Genomic DNA, 19,371 nt, shown 5'->3' with positions numbered 1-19,371 from the left:
AGCAAGACCTGGTGCCCAGAGGAACGGGTGGACACCGCTTACCAGTGGCTGTCAAATTCACCACCGCACTCAACTTCTTCACCTCAGGCTCCTTCCAGGGATCATCAGCAGACATCAGCGGCATCTCCCAGTCGGCCGCCCACAGTTGCATCACCCAGGTTACCGATGCCCTTTTTGACAAGGCCCACAATTACATCCAGTTCACAAGGGATCATGCAAGTATAACCGCCCGTTCGGTTGACTTTGCAATTATGGCAGGCATGCCAATGGTGCAGGGCATCATAGACTGCACACATGTGGCCCTTAGGGTACCCCATCACAACCCAGCTATCTTAGTCAACCGAAACGGCTTCCACTCCCTCAATGTACAGCTGGTGTGTAACCACAAGAAGGAGTTCTTGCATGTTTGCGCCATGTACCCTGGCAGTTGCCATGATTCGTTCATCCTCTGGCACTCTAATTTTCCTGTGTTTTTCAATCCACCAAACCAACTTCATGGATGGCTCCTTGGTGACAAAGGCTATCCCCTGAAGTGGCTAATGACACCGATCAGGAGGCCAGCTAATGAGGCTGAGGAGCGCTACCACACCAGCCACACTTCAACCAGGTCCATCATCGAGCAGACCATTGGGTTGCTGAAGATGCGCTTCCATTGTCTTGTCCGATCAGGTGGAGCCCTGCAGTATACACCATACAGGGTCTCCAGAATGGTCGTGGTCTGCTGTGCACTGCACAACATCGCACAGCGTCGTGGCTTGCTGCTTCCTGATGAGCAAGTGGCTCAGTTCCAGCCCTCCACAGATGAGGATGAGGAGGAGGAGGATCTGGAAGAGAAGAAGCAGCAGGAGGAGGAGGAGCAGGAGGAGGTCAGAGCGCCGGTGTTTCGACCAGCCGCAGTGGCAGCACGCGAGCACATGGCTGCCAGGGATGCAATGGATGAACTTATCATGGCCAGATTTTTATAGGTTGGCCAATTTGGCACATGTCCTTGGCTCCATGCTAGGACTTCATTGAGAATGGACATGACTCTCTGGCCTCCTTTCATTCAGGCCACCAACCTGACAACGCAAGTGTGGCATTGCCCGCAATGTGGAGTTACCTAAGGCTAAGTAACAGAGGGCATAACGCCAACAAGAATAGCATTTCATCAATACACAGAAACAGTCTCCCAAACTACACACAGATCTGGAGCTTATATCCCTTGCCAGCTGTATCCACACAGCCTTGATTTCTTTGGCAGGCCTCTTCCTCCGTGGTGAGTGGAAGAGCACCTCCATGCTAGTTCTCACCCCCTCAAACAACATTTGCAGCGCCTCATCTGAGAGCCTCGGGTAGGCCCTTATCTTGGAATTGGATATACGTATCTCAAAAGATGCTGGTGGTGGTGCAGGAGACGCAGAAATGCTGTGGAATGAGCCAAGGGAGCAAGAAGCCTTAAAATCAGACTGGAAAAGTGCTGTCAACAGAGCAAATTTTAGTCCAAAAACACTAATTGAGCAAGGGCAACCCACACCTCTGAAATCAAGTGGACAATCATGGGAAAATCTCAATTTTTTGAAAACTATCAGTGGAGGTGAGTTTCTGACACACCCAAGCTGAAACCTGCCTCCATTTCGCCTCCAGTGAGAAAATCGCCCCCTAAGGGCTAAAAATTGAGTAGCGCCTGGCGCTAACTTCGCCGGGGCGCTAAAAGTAGCGCCCTGGAAAAATTAGCGCCCCTGCACCGGAAATTGAGTGGTTGCACCCCAAGAGGGAAGCGGGGCACTACTGGAAGTGCTCCGCATCCCTCTTGGGGCGCTGTGAGTCAATATTGCGGCGTTATGCACCGCAGCACCACACGCTGCGGCATGTCGTGCAGCGGTATTGCAGGCCTTCCTCCCCTTCTTAAAGGGGAGGGGCCTTGTGCAGCGCGACCTAGGGCCCAGCTGGGCCCCCGGGGATCAGGAGTGTAGGCAAAAGAGCCCAGCACTCAAGAGAAGTGCCGGGCTCTTGGAGCGCAGCCAGCACTCCGCGGGGGGGGGGGGGTCGTTTCAGGAGGTCTGGGACAGGAGCGCAGGCAGGTGCTGACAGGCGGCCAGCAACAAAAATCGCCACCCCGCACCTCGCCTTTAAATTGCGCCTCCCCGGCCGCAGGTAGGCCCCCCCGACCCCGTCGGACATAGCGTCCAGCGGTAAGTCAGGGGGCGCTCCCGAAGATCGTGGCCGGGGTGTGAGCGGGGCGCTGCGCACACCAATGACATCATCGCCAGTGGCGCAGCGCAGCAGGGCGCTACCAGTTAGCGCCACCACTAACCACCCGCTGAATTTGCGGGAGGCGTGGGCAGTGCCGCGCCCGGGCGCTAGTTGGTTTGTGTCCCATTAGTGCCCTCTTAAGGCGATAACGGGTGGCGCAACCAACTGAATTTTTCCCCCTATAACTCTAAGAGCAGGTCAGAGGCTGGGTATTCTGCAGCGAGTATCTCACCTCCTGACTCCCCAAAGCCTTTCCACCATCTACAAGGCACAAGTCAGGAGTGTGATGGAATACTCTCCACTTGCCTGGACGAATGCAGCTCCAACAACACTCAAGAAGCTTGACACCATCCAGCACAAAGCAACCTGCTTGTATGGCATCCCATCCACCACTTTAAACATTCACTCCCTCCACCACTGGTGTACCGTGGCTACAGTGTGTACCATCTACAAGATGCACTGCAACAACTCACCAAGGCTTCTTCGGCAGCACATCCCAAATCCGCGACCTCTACCACCTAGAAGGACAAGGGCAGCAGGAGCATGGGAACACCACCAACTGCAAGTTCCCCTCCAAGTCACACACCATCCTGATGTGGAAGTACATCGCCGTCTCTTCATCGTCGCTGGGTTGAAATCCTGGAACTCCCTCCCTCACAGCACTTTGGGAGGACCTTCACCACAAGGACTGCAGTGGTTCAATAAGGCGGCTCATCACTACCTTCTCAAGGGCAATTTGGGATGGGTAATAAATGCTGGCTTTGTCAGCGACCTCCACATCCCAGGAACAAATAAAAAAAATCAGGTGAGGCCAGTGAAGGGGGTACTGCCCATCGGGTGAGGCAGGGCAGAGGGAATACTGCCTGTCAGCTGAGCCTAGGGAGAGCTGTGTACAATAATGCCATTCTCAGAGAGCATTACAGATATTATTGATTACCCCTGATAAACACACCAGTGGCAATGAAACTGGGGACTGACAGGGCAGCCTTACAATCAATGTTGTAAAGTTGTTTCTACACTGCACAGTTCTTAAAGCTTACACAATATTTCAGTCATTGCAACTTAAAAAGAATGTGAAGCCGTGCACCGGGGTTTGAGTCCCCCTGCGGTTGTTGTCGCTATTGGTAAGCCTCTAATTCACACTGTTCCCAAGGACAGTTGATTATAATTTGTCTGCCTCGTGTAAGCACACTGATCAGGGAAACGTCCTTCACAGCAGAGTCTGTCTTGGATTTAACAGACAGACAAGTTGTTTTGTTAAGCACACCAAGGGCAATTTGTTCCATCTGCCATGTTCTCTCACAGAATGGCCCTATTGTACACACATCCTAAATCTCACACAGAATGTAAGTCATTGCAATTTGTAAAAGATATGCGGCCGGTCCCTAGAGTTTTGAATCAATTTGGATTAGGTACTCAAATTCTGGCTCATGCCCATGGAACCATGCCCCAGCAGGGTTCAATTCCATTAGGAAGGGAGAGGGACAAAAAAATAGTAAAGGAAAGAAAGCCCCCGGTATACTTCATGCTGGGATCCAGCAACAAGATTATATTCGCAAAATACTGCGGAGGCTGGAAATCTGAAATAAAAACAGGAAATGCTGGAAATACTCAGCAGGTCAGGCAGCATCTGTAGAGAGAGAAACAGTTAACGGCCGCGGTTTCCCCTACCTCGGTGTGTCCGGTGCGGGCAACGTTGGTGGTGGGTCCCGACCCTGCTCTCTAGAATGATTTTACATTGATTGGGCTTATTAAGCTCACCCAGTGCGCTTGTCAGCCAATTGAAGGAAGCAGGTCTGATGATGTAATTTGCTGCTGGTGCGCCTGGTGCTGCTGATGTTGGGGCTGATTGTGGTGGGATTCTGAGGACCAAGGTGAGATAGTTTCAAGGGCACCGATGCTGATGTATTAGATGGCAGGTGACGTAGAGATGACAGACGCGATCTGTCAATGGTGAGAAAGGTTGTTCAAATGAGGTGACACTGGATAGAGAATAGCGACCTGTATAAAGCTCAATCTGTCTTCCAAATGCAGTAAGCAATAGTTTCTGAGCTTGGAAAGTGAACAGCTGTGAGCTGGGAGTTTTTATGGCACATTTACAGCTGTCAAGTAACGAGATGATTTCATGAACCCCATGAGAGACATCGTGGGCAACCTCGTAAAATGGTAAGGTGCTCTTAATGAGCTGTTAACAAGGTCATAATGATGTGAATTGCCTCCCCCGCCACTGCGTGTCGGGTCTGTTCAGCCCTGACAGACCCAACATCTGGGAAAGTCGTGTGGCAGCGTGTTGACAGCGGGTTCCTGACCCGCTGTCAAAATAAACATTTTCCCATCCGAACTGCCAGCGAACGCGCCCGCTGACCCCCTGAAAAATTCCCCCCAACATTTCAGGTCATTGACCATTAGTTCTGGCAAAAGGTCATCGACCTGAAATGTTAACTCTGTTTCTCTCTCCTCAGACGCTGCCTGACCTGCTGAGTATTTCCAACATTTTCTGTTTTTATAACAAGGTAATGTTAATGGGCGTAGGTACCAGCACTCTTCTCGGTACAAGTGCTTAGCTACTTGGAAATGACTGATGGTATCACAGTGAACGCCTGCGCTAATAGTGCACTACAGAGCAGTAATATTGAGAGAGAGAAGCTGACCCTGCCAGTGCCTGGGGTTTGAATCCTCCTTTGCTCGCTGTCCCTGCTGGTCCTGGGGTTTGAATCCTCCTGTGTCCCCTGTCCCTGCTGGTCCTGGGGTTTGAATCCTCCTTTGCCCGCTTTCCCTGCCGGTCCACTGGGGTTTGAATCCCCCTGTGTCCCCTGTCCCTGCCAGTCCACTGGGGTTTGAATCCCCCTGTGTCCCCTGTCCCTGCCAGTCCACTGGGGTTTGAATCCCCCTGTGTCCCCTGTCCCTGCCAGTCCACTGGGGTTTGAATCCCCCTGTGTCCCCTGTCCCTGCTGGTCCCGGGGTTTGAATGCCCCTGTGTCGCCTTTCCCTGCTGGACCCAGGGTTTGAATCCCCCTGTGTCCCCTGTCCCTGCCCGTTCCTGGGGTTTGAAACCCGCTGCGTCCCCTGTCCCTGCTGGTCCCAGCGTTTGAATACCTCTGTGTTCCCTGTCCCTGCCCGTTCCCAGGGTTTGAATCCTCCTGTGTCCCCTGTCCCTGCCCGTTCCTGGGGTTTGAATGCCCCTGTGTCCCCTCTCCCTGCTGGTCCTGAGGTTTGAATCCCCCTGTGTCCCCTGTCCCTGCTGGACCCAGGGTTTGAATCCCTCTGTGTCCCCTGTCCCTGCTGGTCCCAGGGTTTAAACCCCCCTGTGTCCCCTGTCCCTGCCTGTTCCTGGGGTTTGAATGCCCCTGTGTCCCCTGTCCCTGCTGGTCCTGAGGTTTGAATCCCCCTGTGTCCCCTGTCCCTGCTGGTACCAGGGTTTGAATCCCCCTGTGTCCCCTGTCCCTGCTGGTCCCGGGGTTTGAATCCCCCTGTGTCCCCTGTCCCTGCTGGTCCCGGGGTTTGAATCCCCCTGTGTCCCCTGTCCCTGCTGGTCCTGAGGTTTGAATCCCCCTGTGTCCCCTGTCCCTGCTGGTCCCGGGGTTTGAATCCCCCTGTGTCCCCTGTCCCTGCTGGTCCCAGGGTTTGAATCCCCCTGTGTCCCCTTTCCCTGCTGGTCCCAGGGTTTGAATCCCCCTGTGTCCCCTGTCCCTGCCCGTTCCCAGGGTTTGAATCCCCCTGTGTCCCCTGTCCCTGCTGGTCCTGGTGTTTGAATCCCCCTGTGTCCCCTGTCCCTGCCCGTTCCCAGAGTTTGAATCCCCCTCTGTCCCCGTCCCTGTCGGTCACTATGGGTGGGCGACGGGTTTGCCGCTTTCAGGAGACGGTCGAACAGAAGCGGTGACTATCTTCGTGCAACCTGGCTAAAACTATGTACATACAAGACCATCTACAAAATAAGGACATCTACAAAATAAGGACAGCTTTTACCAGTCTGTTAAGTGTTCATCATTTATAGGTTTCACTGTATCAGCTGTTCTTTAAAATTAATGTATTTCAATTCAATGTCATTCTCTTTAAAAAGACTTGTTTTGTTCACAATTGCTGGCTGACAGAAGCAGGCTATCTACGTTTGTAAAGATGCATAGGTTTGCACTGTCCTGCCTTTAGTACTTCGAAATGTCAGATGTTTTAATAGTTTTCGCTCGATGTCAACAACAACAACAGCACCAACTTGGATTTATATAGTGCCTTTAAAGTAGTAAAACATCCCAAGGCGCTGCACAGGAGTATTATAAGATAAAAAATTGACACCGAGCCACATAAAGATAAATTTACGCAGGTGACCAAAAGCTTGGTCAAAGAGGTAGGTTTTAAGGAGCATCTTAAAGGACGAAAGAGAGGTAGCGAGGCGGGGAGGTTCAGGCAGGGAATTCCACAGTTTAGGGCCTAGGCAGCTGAAGGCACAGCCACCCATGGTTAAGCGATTATAATCAGGAATGCTCAAGAGGGCAGAATTAGAGGAGCGCACATATCTCGGGGGGTTGTGGAGCTGAAGGAGATTACAGAGTTAGGGAGGGGCGAGGCCATGGAGGGATTTGAAAATAAAGATGAGAATTTTGAAATTGAGGTAATGGGTGAGCGGGATTTGGTGCGAGATAGAACACGGGCAGCCGGGATTTGGATTACCTCAAGTTTACGTAGGGTAGAATGTGGGAGGCCAGCGAGGAGTGTGTTGGGATAGTCAAGTCTAGAGGTAACAAAGGCATCGATGAGGGTCTCCACAGTGGATGAGCTGAGGCAAGGGCAGAGACGGGCAATGTTACAGTGGTGGAAATAGGCGGTCTTAGTTATGTTTATTTAAGGATCAAATATGACACTAAGGTTGCAAACAATGTGGTTCAGCCTCAGGCAGATGCTAGGGAGAGGGATGGAGTCAGTGGCAAGGGAACGGAGTTTGTGGCGGGGACCGAAAACAATGTCTTCGGTCTTCCCAATATTTAATTGTAGAAAATTTCTGCTCATCCAGAACTGGAGGTCGGACAAGCAGTCTGACAATTTAGAGACCGTGGAGGGGTTGAGAGAAGTGGTAATGAGGTAGAGCTGGGTATCGTCAGCGTACATGTGGAAACTGATGCTGAGTTTTCGGATGATGTCGCCAAGGGGCAACATGTAGATGAGAAATAGGAGGGGGCCAAGGATAGATCTTTGGGATCACCAGAGGTAACGATTTGGGACCGGGAAGAGAAGCCGTTGCAGGTGATTCTCTGGTTACGATTAGATAGATAAGAATGGAACCAGGTGAGTGCAGTCCCACCCAGCTGGATGACGGTGGAGAAGCGTTGGAGAAGGATGGAGTGTTCAACCGTGTCACAGGCTGCAGACAAGTCAAGAAGGACGAGAAGGGATAGTTTACCTTCATCACAGTCACTAAGGATGTCATTTGTGACTTTGATGAGAGCCGCTTCGGTACTGTGGCAAGGGCGGAAACCTGGTTGGAGGGATTTAAACATGGAATTGCAGGAAATATGGGCACAGATTTGGGAGGCGACAACACGTTCAAGGACTTTGGAGAGGAAAGGGAGGTTGGAGGTGGGGTGGTAGTTTGTGAGGACGGAGGGGTCAAGCCTTATTTTTTTGATGAGAGGGGTGATGACGGCAGATTTGAGGGAGAGGGGGACAGTAGCTAAGGAGAGAGAACCATTGACAATGTCAGCTAACATGGGAGCCAGAAACAGAAGTTGGGTGGTCAGTAGTTTGGTCAGTGGACATAGTAATATTTGAGTTGGAGTATTCAATGTACGTGATTATATATTTACATACAAGTTAAATAGCAATACGGACCATCCAGTTTAGCTAAACTCTATCATTAATTATATTATTTAAACTACTTCAATATGCAGTGTATTTTTCACATATTGAACTGATAAACAACCAGTTAGATTATTAATAATAAAAACAGAAAATGCTGGAAATACTCAGCAGGTTAGGCAGCATCTGTGGAGAGAGAATCAGAGTTAACGTTTCAGGTAGTTGACCCTTCATCAGAACTCGAAAAAGCTAGAGATGGAACAGGTTTTTAAGCAAGTGTAGGGACAGGGAGAGGGGGGAGGGTAGGAAAGAACAAAAGGGAAGGTCTGTGATAGGATGGAAGGCAGGAGAGATTAAGAGACAAAAGGGAAGATGGTAATGGGACAAGTTAAGAAACAAAAGATGACTCTAGATGAAGTGTAAATGGCAATGGCAGGATGATCAACAGCAGCCATGTGAGAGAGGGAAAGAAAATGAGAGGAGCAGAGGTTATGGTCTGAAATTGTTGAACTCGATGTTTTGTCTAGAAGGCTGTAAAGTGCCCAATCAAAAGATGAGGTGCTGTTCCTCGAGCTTACGTTGAGCTTCATTGGAACAATATAAGAGGCCGAGGACAGAGAGGTCAGAGTGGGAGTAGAGCGGAGAATTAAAGTGACAGGCGACCGGAAGCTCAGGGTCACCCTTACGGTCTGAACGGAGGTGTTCCGCAAAGTGGTCACCCAATCTGCATTTGGTCTCCTCAATGTAGAGAAGACCTCATTGTGAGCAGCAAATACAGTATACTAAATTGCAAAAAGTACAAGTAAATCGCTGTTTCAGCTGGATGGAGTGTTTGGGAAGGGATGAGGTAAAAGGGCAGGTGTTGCATCTCCTGCGCTTGCACGGGAAGATGCTGGGTGAAGGGGAAGGGGTGTTGGGGGTGATAGAGGAGTGGACGAGGATGTTGCGGAGGGAGCAGGCCCTTCGGAATGCTGAAAGGGGAGGTGAGGGGAAGATGTGTTTGGTGGTGGGATCACGCTGGAGGTGGCGGAAATGGCGGAGGATGATCCGTTGATTGTGGATGCTGGTGGGGTGAAAGGTGAGGACAAGGGGAACTGTTAAGTATGTGTATTGTATTGAACAATTAACACAAAGACTTAAACGTATAACTCAAACAGGTCTTTACTGGTTGGAGGTAGGGACTGCACGTAGGTCTTTACTTCATGCCCACAGGCGGGAACTGAGGGGAGATCAGTACCCACAGTACTATTTATACCCCTATGGCCAGGAGTGGTACTGCGTATCACTACGCCCTACAAGTAGTGCAGTCCTGTCCATAGGTTCAAAGTAGCACACATATTACATACACAACATTCCTCCCTTCTTAGCTTTACAGTCATCTCCCCATTTAACATAACGTAATAACATATATACATATATAACTTCAGGTTTACATAACAGAATAACATAGATACATAGATAACTTCATGTCAAAACAGATCACAGATTCAGTCTCTGCGGAAAACAGTTCACAGATTCAATCTCTGTGGTGTAGTCGGTTCACGTTGCTGGAGTGACTCATTCAATAGTCCTTCCATGGATTTAACAGTTTGAACTTCCGAACTGAATTGGCTCCTTTCGGAGGGACCACGTGTGTGATCTGGTAGAGGTAATAATGGTTCAGATGGGTCATCTTCTGTTTCGACTTTTCCTTTTCTGCTTCTTGGAGACTCTCTGGGCTCCACTGTCAGCTGCCAGCTGCATGCGCAGTTCCTCCTTCTCTTCCTCCTGTTTCCGTAGTAGAGCCACCTTCTCCCGATGTTCCGTAGACTTTCGGTGCTCCTCCATGATTTCTGTATGGTGGGAGTCGAAGTTACAAGTTGGGCAGGACAGGACATAGTAATATTCGGTGTCGTCCTGATCTAGGCCAGCGAGAGGGTCTTCTATTTCCTCCATACCCAGCTGGGCGTTAGCCAGCTTTTGTTCCAAGTCCAGACATCTTTCCTGAAGAGACTTCTTCATGCGCACCTCTTCATCCAGCTTTTTCTGGGCTTTCAGCAAGTCGTTTACTAATGACCTCATTTGAGATTTTACTACTTCAACTTCTTTTGGAGATTGATTGATCGGACTATTCAATCCCTCTACCGGAGCAGCTGTTTCAGCGGTCTGTTGTTCTACGTTGACGTGAGTCAGCGTACTTTTGGCATCCAAGGGCTGCTCTGTTGCAGTCATCTCAGTCTGTGTTGCCACCTCAGCTCTTCCAATAACCTTTGAGAGCTCCGAACCCCTTTCGTTTGAATATTGAAGTTCGTGTTCAAGTTTTTCCCATTTCAGAGTCCTGTCCTTCAGCATATGCAGGAGTTGGCTGACTGTTAACTCCTCTGACATCAGACGTTTTGTGTGCTCCTGCTCCATTTTCTCCATCAGCTGCTTCTGTTGTCTTTCCAGATTCTCCAACTCTATATCAAAGAACTCTTTCGTTGCATTCAACTCTTGCTCAAAACGGCGAAGCATTTGTTCTAATTGCTGTTGTAGTTTGAAATGGAGTTGAGTTCGAGCCCGGTGTCCCTCAGAAATGGGCACATCAGTAGACTTGCCAGACTCAGAATCCACAGTTAAACTATGTTGTTGTTGCTCAGTGGAATTCTGTGCTGAAACTTTGTCTTTTGCACCTGAGTTGGGCTTACCATCATCCGTTCCAGAGTCTGGGCCGACTATCTTCACCGAGTTCTCACTCGTTATTGTTTGTAGGAAATGCCAGTCCATATTCATTTTCCTAATCCACTCCCGTCCTAGTAGTGGAGGACCTCCTTCAGATATCACATATAAGTCCATTATTTGACTGTCTTCGCCCTTGTGGACCACTGCAACCTCTATTTTCCCGATGGGGTACACTCTTTGCCCCGTGTATGTTTTCAATATAATCCCCGTATCCTGTAGGGGAATATGTTGGAATAACTTTCCGTAATCTTTCTTATTTATGACCGTCAATGCCGATCCAGTGTCCAATTCCAGTTTTACTTGGACTCCTTCTATCTGAAGAGTGACCCAAATTGTCTGGAGGTCTGCACCCTTACCAGCGTTGAGTACTCTTAAGCTAGCCAGTTCATTACAGCTTAAGCTAGCCAGTTCATTACTGCTAGCATCTGAATCGGACTCCTGTTCGGTCACCTTGTGTACCTTTGCGTATTTTCCTTGCGGTGACTTCTTGTTGCTGGTCTTCTTCCCTGACCTGCATACTCTAGCTATATGTCCAAGCCTACCACAAGTTCTACATTCTTGGTTTTTAAACCAACACTGGTTCTGATCATGCGTTGTCTTTCCACAACGATAACATTTGCCAGAACTCACACCCAATTTGTGTGCACTGAGCTCCGGTGACCGTAGCTGCATTACTGCCGTGCCTCTCGCTGCGGCTTCGTGTGCTGCTGCCATAGTGACCGCCTTCTCAAGCGTCAGCTCATTCTCCTCGAGCAGTCGCTTTTGTGTATCCTGTTTAAATAAACCACACACAAATTTGTCTCGTAGTGCATCTGTCAGTCCCGTTCCAAACTGGCAATATTTCGCTAATTTACGCAATTCCAGCAAATATTCAGCATTGCTTTCATGCTGTAGCTGCCTTCTGTCGTAAAATTTAAATCGTTCCGCTAGCATCAGCGGCGTGGGGTTTAGATGATCTTTCAGGACAGTAACAATCTCATCGAACGTCTTATCTGCCGGTTCATCTGGTGATAACAGGTGTTTCAATTGCCCGTATGTCTTCGCACCCATTAAATTTAATAATGTTAGAGCTTTATCTTGGTCACGAATTTTATTGGCCTTACAATAATTTTTTACTCTTTCAACATATATGGCCCAATCTTCGAGGTCACTATCAAAGGTGCTAATATTCCCGTGTTTAGGCATTGTAGATTTGCAATTTCTCAGATTTTATTTTCTTTACTTGTTATCAAAGATGGCGGCTTCCCGCTCTTGCCGTCGTCCTCCGCCCACAAAATGGCGGTTTTCCCGCGCTTGGCGGTCTTCACCCGTCCCCCGTCTCCCTTCAGCCCCCGAGTGCGGCCCTTATCTTCGCCGCGATCGCCCGAGTGCGGCCCTTATCAGCGGATGCGATCGCTGGATCGCGAAGTGGCTCCCGACCGAAGCGGCTCTCGGCCCTTATCTTCTGTGCGATCGATAGCCCGCGCTGTGCACCGCGGCTCTCGCACCTTGAGCTTCTGCAGCCGCCGCGCCTTTCAGTGCGAGTGCGGCCCTTATCTTTGGTCCCGATCGCTGGCCCGCGCTGCGCCTCGCACTTGAAGCGGCTCCCGGCCTCTGGCTCACCCGCTCGCGCGGCTCTTGCTCGCTCCCTCCCGGGCTCTGGCTCACCCGCTCGCGCGGCTCTTGCTCGCTCCCTCCCGGGCTCTGGCTTACCCACGAGGTTATGGAGGCTTCAGGGTCCTAATGCCTGTCGCTTCCAGTCGCTGGAAGCTGTCAGGATTTCTGCTGCCCTTCAGTTTTGAGTGGGGTGTTGAGGATTGAAACCTCTCTTCAACGTCCTGTCTTTGGACGAAGCCGCCGTGGAATAACTGCCGCAGGGTTCGAACCGGCTCGTCGCCAGTGTTAAGTATGTGTATTGTATTGAACAATTAACACAAAGACTTAAACGTATAACTCAAACAGGTCTTTACTGGTTGGAGGTAGGGACTGCACGTAGGTCTTTACTTCATGCCCACAGGCGGGAACTGAGGGGAGATCAGTACCCACAGTACTATTTATACCCCTATGGCCAGGAGTGGTACTGCGTATCACTACGCCCTACAAGTAGTGCAGTCCTGTCCATAGGTTCAAAGTAGCACACATATTACATACACAACAGGAACCCTATCATGGTTCCGGGAGGGAGGGGAAGGGGTGAGAGCAGAAGTGCGGGAAAAAGAATGGACACGGTCAGTTAGATTATTAGATTTGTATTACACCAATGGGGGTAAAATGAGTAAGTCAGCTATGTACATGCAATAAAATGTGGTAACTAGTTTAACATGCTGAGAGTTCTAGATCTCTGGAGTTCTAATTACTTTACCAAGCAGCAAAAGACTTCAAAAACAAATTATGGGCATGGATCATTAGAACACAATGGGTCGGATTTTCTGACCCCCATGGGTGTGTACGAGGTGTGTACGCACCCATAGGGGCCGCGCAAGTGCCGGGTTTAGGCATGCAAAGCGCATGCGCTAAAACCCGGCACTTGCGATCTGTGAAGAATCCTCTTGACAGATCATCCGCCTGCTCAGGAGATGGGCATCCGCGGCCAGAGAGTTCCGCTTTCTGCACAACCTCCACCCACTGAAAGCCTTTAAAAATCTTACACCTGGTAAGAGTATGCGTAAGGCCTGCTTTTACCAGCATAAGAGTTTTTTTTTAATTTCACTGATTTATAATTTTTAAAATACTTTTAAAAAAAGGTAAGTTTATTTTTAGGCCCGTAAAAAACTTTAATTATTTTTTTCAAAAAATTAAATTTTTGTTTAAAATATTTAATTTTAATGTCATTTTAATGAATTTTAAATATGTGATTGAAAATAAATGTATTTAATGTTTAACTGTGTTTTTTAAGTGATCCTCATTCATACTTTTGACAGTTCTGTGCGTAGAGACCTGTCAAAACTTTGAAGGGGGATTCCTTTCTTTGATTGGTTCCCCATGGTCCATGTGAACCTAGGGGATGCTTGCGAACCGCCTGCGCCCCTGGGATACCTGGGCCACTGCGCATTTCGTAGAGCAGAGACCCAGGATCACAAGTCTCAGGACCTATGGATCCAGCAGGTAAGTGCGTAGATTTTTTCCGATCGGAGGCATCCACCCGCATGAAGCCTCCGATCGGAAATTTAGGCCCAATGAAATTATGAGAAAAAAATCAAATCACCTCCCCACCTCCAATTTCCAAAGCAGTAACAATGTCAGTGTAGTCTATTCCATTTATATATATATATATATATACACACTGTACACTATATATTTATTTAACTGTACAGTTTACATAAGATGATTCAAACAATTAAGAGCAAGAAAAGATAATTCAGCCCATTGAAACTCAACCCTCTGCTACTTTAACTCTTCCAGCCCAGTCTCCCAATGCATTTTGAAAGGCCTCAATGTCTTTCACTGTATAATCTTTTCTGAAAGATTATTCCGAATATTTATCTACCATTCCACCAGCTGCTCTAAATTTTCTTTTCACTAATGAAATATATATCCTTTGATCTTACAAACCTGACTTACTATGAAGTAATATTCTGTGTTCACCTTATCTATACTGTTTAATATTTTATATAATCTATATACCTTTGTCATTGTAGAGCTTAAGGGCAAAAAATTCAAGGGCTTTACACCACCAGTTACTATCAAAAAGTGGCAGGTCCCGCGGTGTCCTTCATTTTGGTCCACCTTGTAGCGCCGCCGGTAAGAATTAGTGCCCTGCAAAGAAAAATGGTGGATTGGTGACGTCAGTCGGGGTGCAACACCAACTTAACGTCACTATGGCTAACTTCGACCCTAGCGCTGATTTCAGCACTGGGACATAATCACGCCAGGGAAACCCAGCGTATAAAGAGACTGACAGAGGCACTGTCAGCACCTCTTAAATGGACACACACATCTTTCAGGTAAGTTTGCATTTCAGCTTTTGGAATGCTTTTTAAAATTTTATTGTATTAGTGGCTTGCTGCGATAGATGTTAAAAGATTTTTAAATGTGTAGGGAGTGTTGCTGCATGCTTACAAGGCCTTGGATGGTAAAGGAAGGCCTCTGAGAAAGCAGAAAATGCTGCAAATACTCAGCAGGTCAGGCAACAACCATGGAGAGAGAAAGAGTTCAAATCTCAGGTCAAGGTGATGCCCGAGCTGCTCAATATTTCCAGCATTTTATGCTGGCATTTCAGATTTGCAGCATCTGCTCGCAGAGGGAAGAAGAAGACACAGAAGAGGAGGAAGCAGAATGGAGGAAGCAGATGGAAGGATGTAACCGAGACAGCCCCTTTGTAGCCGAGATATCCTGGATGGAACCATCTGCCTGCAGTCCCAGTGACCACAACCCCAATTCCCTTTTCAACATTAGTTCCACACCTTACCTTCCCTCTGTCACTGACCATCACAGTGTCCACTTGGCCACAATGCTGAAATAAAAGCCACCACGAAGCAAACTTTCCAATCCAAATTTATACATCTATCCATCCAATATGACATCAAGAAATCAACTAAACACCCTTGTGCATTCCCTTAGTGACTGTCTTGTGTGTGCCTTTGCCTATCCTACTGATGTCACGCAGTGCTACCCCAGTGGTGGAAGGCTGCTGACTTTCAGTGGGGGACACTTGAGGAGCTGGTGGCTGGGCGTGTCAAATCGAGTACTGGTGTTTCTTCTTGTTATTCTTCATTCTCCTCTCCCTCTTCCTGGTCACCCATTGGCTGGGCAGGCTGCATTTCATGGGTGTGTGAAATGAGGAAGGCACAAGGGTGGAGTCGTGGTGAGGGGAGGGCAGGAAAGCAAGTGGTGCATGCGAGAAGGAGGATAATGTATGAGGATACCAGCATCTTGTATCCTTTCAGCCTCGCCACTGGCCAAGGGCTCAGCCATGCCCCTGCCAAGAATGGCCAGCACCGTCTCCTCCAAGGGGGTGAGGTGAGGCTAGGAATGGGAGTTGTGCCTCGTGATTGGTGCAGATTGTTGGTAGGTGAGTGATTGTGGGGAGGGGAAATCATGCATTAAGCAGTGTGTGAGGCTAGTGATGCAGTTGGTAGGAGATGGCTTTTGAAGATGTATTCACTGATCTTGACCTGTGGTCTGAGGTCATGAAGCTTCTTTGGGCACAGGAGCCAGGTTGTGGGGGCGACACTGCTGGCAGTGACAGCCTCGGTGATCTGGTCCCACATCATTCTTTCCGGCCCCTGTGGGTAGAGGATCTCTCTTGCAGTGTTGAACCCCTGCACAAAGCTGGAGTGTTGCAGGCGAGACCCTGGGTGCCCGTTCCTGGCTTGCTGAGCCATTAATGGTAGTGCTAAAGCACTTTTCCTATTTTCAAACAGTTAGGAGCTTTGTTTAAATATTAATTTGGAGACAGGGGCATTGCATATGCCAGTCACTCTTATACTGAGGACCTTTCCCTTGGGTCCTTGGTAGCGTTGGACCCTTGGCTGAATTCCTGCTCTTGCCTGGCGGTCCTGACTTCACTCCCGTTGGTTTTGAGCAGGAGGCAGTTCTTCCATGTTCAAATGAGGCACGTGCCTCCCGTTCAACTCACCATGGGGGTTTCCCTCTAGCCCCGCACCCTGCCTGTCCCCAATGTGCCCTGTGTTAAAATTGTGACTTTAGGTTCTCATAAACCTTTGTGCCAATTGTTTTTGCTCATTTATTTTTGCTCCCAGCAACATTACTGCCACCGATGGGTTTGTAATGGGAATCCCCTAGCTGAGATATTTGGAAGAAGAAAAGGACCAATGAAGGATCCCAGCTAGATCATGCCTCATGAGAATTGCTCTGTGTCCATCCACAGGTACCTGCACACTAGCTTCTGTAGCCAAAGTGGTGCTTACTTTTCTTTGGCAGACAGTGAGTGCATTCCATATCATGTGGAGTGCATATAGAGGCTTATATCCCCAATGGAAGCAGGGACAACAGACTCGATAGCATAGTAAGATATGTGAATGCCTGACTAATAATAATATTGGATGGTTCCTCGGAAACATCTCAATCATGTTTGTGATGACTTCATTGATACTGCATGGAGGAAAGTGTACCAGTATAACCATCTTGGCAGCACCCACAAAAATAGCACCAACCATAACTGCAGGCATTATTGACCCTACCTTAATGATGACCACGAGGAACTGTCTTCACAGGCCAGCAGAGAATAAGATCCAGAGCTGTGCCGTCAGCTGTCAGGACACTTGCAGCTACCATGCAAAGGAGGGCAGGAGCAACCAGTGACATAATGATCAGCTGTGGTCTCCAATCTGTCTTCATCTCCTTCCAGGTATATTCTGACCTAAAGAGTGGCAAAAATGGTGACTCTCCTTACAACCATCTCCTGCAGCACCACTAGCACTTTAGGAATCATCAAACTGGGGGTCAGGAGTTAGGCTGCTCCATCACTTGCCGACAGGCTCATGTCTATATATTTTGGGTTTCTTTTCAATTCATATTTGCCTGTCACATAATCATAACTCTTAATTAACCACGAAACTTAGAGATTAGAATTATCATAAATTGCGTAACATTATCACAAAATAATTTATCCTCTGTATTCACCAAACTACTAACACTCATTGGTGGTAATTCTGACTTTGTGTGATAGTGTAAAATGGGTGATAGCGAATCGGCAGCTCGCTTTACATCTCTCCCGGTTTTTATTTCCATTGACTTCAACGGAAATAAAAATCAGGAGAGATGTGAAACGGGCTGCCGATTCGCTATCATGGGTTTTACACTATCGCACAGTTTAAATTACCCTCATTGTATTTGTTGCCTCACTCTTCATTTCCCACAGAAGGCTCACTTTCATAGAAGATAAATAATTGTGTACATATTTGAGCTTCTTACCTTAAAAGAGTATGGGGGTGATTTTCCCAGCCCCGAGGAGGCGGGGCTGTTGGCAATATGGAAAAACTGAGGGCGGGTTCGGAACCCGCCTCCAACCCGGGAGAGGTAGTTAAGAGCCTTAAATACTAGTTAAGGGCCTCTACAATCCTATTTTCACAGGACTTTGTTATTTTTCCACATTTTGTGCATGTTGCACAACCCTCCTAAAACATGCCAGCTAATCCTGGCAGGTTGACAAGTGGGTGGCCTCCTCACAGCTATAGCTCCACTATTAAAACGGAGCTTTCATCAGGGAGCAGTTACAAGTGGCAGATTTTTGTTCCACAGGTCTTTCAGCACTTTTAGCATGCCTACCGAAGTCAGAGGTGCTGCAGCTTCTATCTGTCAACTGTGGGACCTCCTTGGAAGACATAGAAACATAGAAGATAGGAGCAGGAGTAGGCCATTCGGCCCCTTGAGCCTGCTCCGCCATTCAATGCGATCATGGCTCATCATCCAAATTCAGTACCCGGTCCCTGCTTTCTCCCCATACCCCTTGATCCCTTTAGCCTTGAGAAATATATCCAACTCCTTCTTGAATATAATTAATGAATTGGCCTCTACTGCCTTCTGTGGTGGAGAATTCCACAAGTTCACTACTCTCTGGGTGAAGAAATTCCTCCTCATTTCTGTCCTAAATGGCTTACCCCTCATCTTTAGATTGTGACCCCTGGTTCTGGACTCCCCGACCATCAGGAACATCCTTCCAGCATCTAGTCTGTCTAGTCCTGTTAGAATTTTATAAGTTTCGATGAGATCCCCTCTCATTCTTCTAAACTCCAGCGAGTACAAGCCCAATCGATCCAATCTCTCCTCATACGTCATTCCTGCTATCCCAGGTATCAGCCTGGTGAATCTTCGCTGAACTCCTTCCATGGCAAGAACATCCTTCCTCAGATAAGGTGACCAAAATTGCTCACAATACTCAAGATGTGGTCTCACCAAGGCCCTGTACAACTGCAGCAAGACATCCTTGTTCCTGTAATCAAACCCTCTCGCTACGAAGGCCAACATACCATTTGCCTTCTTAACTACCTGCTGCACCTGCATGCTTACCTTCAGCGGCTGGTGCACAAGGACACCCAGGTCTCATTGCACTTCCCCTTCTCCCAATCTATTGCCATTCAGATAATAATCTGCCTTCCTGTTTTTGCTACCAAAATGGATAACCTCACATTTATCCACGTTATATTGCATCTGCCATGCTTCTGCCAATCACCCAACCTGTCCAAATCATACTGGAGTTTCTCGGCATCCTCCACACAGCACACACGCCCACCCAGCTTTGTGTCGTCTGCAAATTTCGAGATATTACATCTAGTTCCCTTGTCTAGATCACTAATATATATTGTGAATAGCTGGGGTCCAAGGGCCAATCCCTGCGGTACCCCACTAGTCACTGCCTGCCACTCGGAAAAAGATCCGTTTATTCCAACTCTTTGCTTTCTGTCTGCCAACCAGTTCTCTATCCAAGTCAGTACCTTGCCCCCAATCCCTTGTTCCTTAATTTTACATGCTAATCTTATATGCGGGACCTTATCGAAAGCCTTCTGAAAGTCCAAATACACCACATCCACTGGTTCTCCCTTATCTATTTTACCAGTTACATCCTCAAAAAATTCCAGTAGATTAGTCAAGCACGATTTACCTTTTGTAAATCCATGTTGAATTTGTCCATTCCTGTCACTGTTTTCCAAGTGCTCTGCTATTACATCTTTTATGATGGACTCTAGCATTTTCCCCACTACCGATGGCAGG

This window comes from Somniosus microcephalus, chromosome 10 (genome assembly GCF_052327205.1).
Source record: "Somniosus microcephalus isolate GS21.2 chromosome 10, FLI_Smic_1.0, whole genome shotgun sequence".
Classification (NCBI taxonomy): Eukaryota; Metazoa; Chordata; class Chondrichthyes; order Squaliformes; family Somniosidae; genus Somniosus; species Somniosus microcephalus.
The sequence above is the reverse complement of the archived record's forward strand: the minus strand, read 5'-3'. Positions refer to the sequence as shown.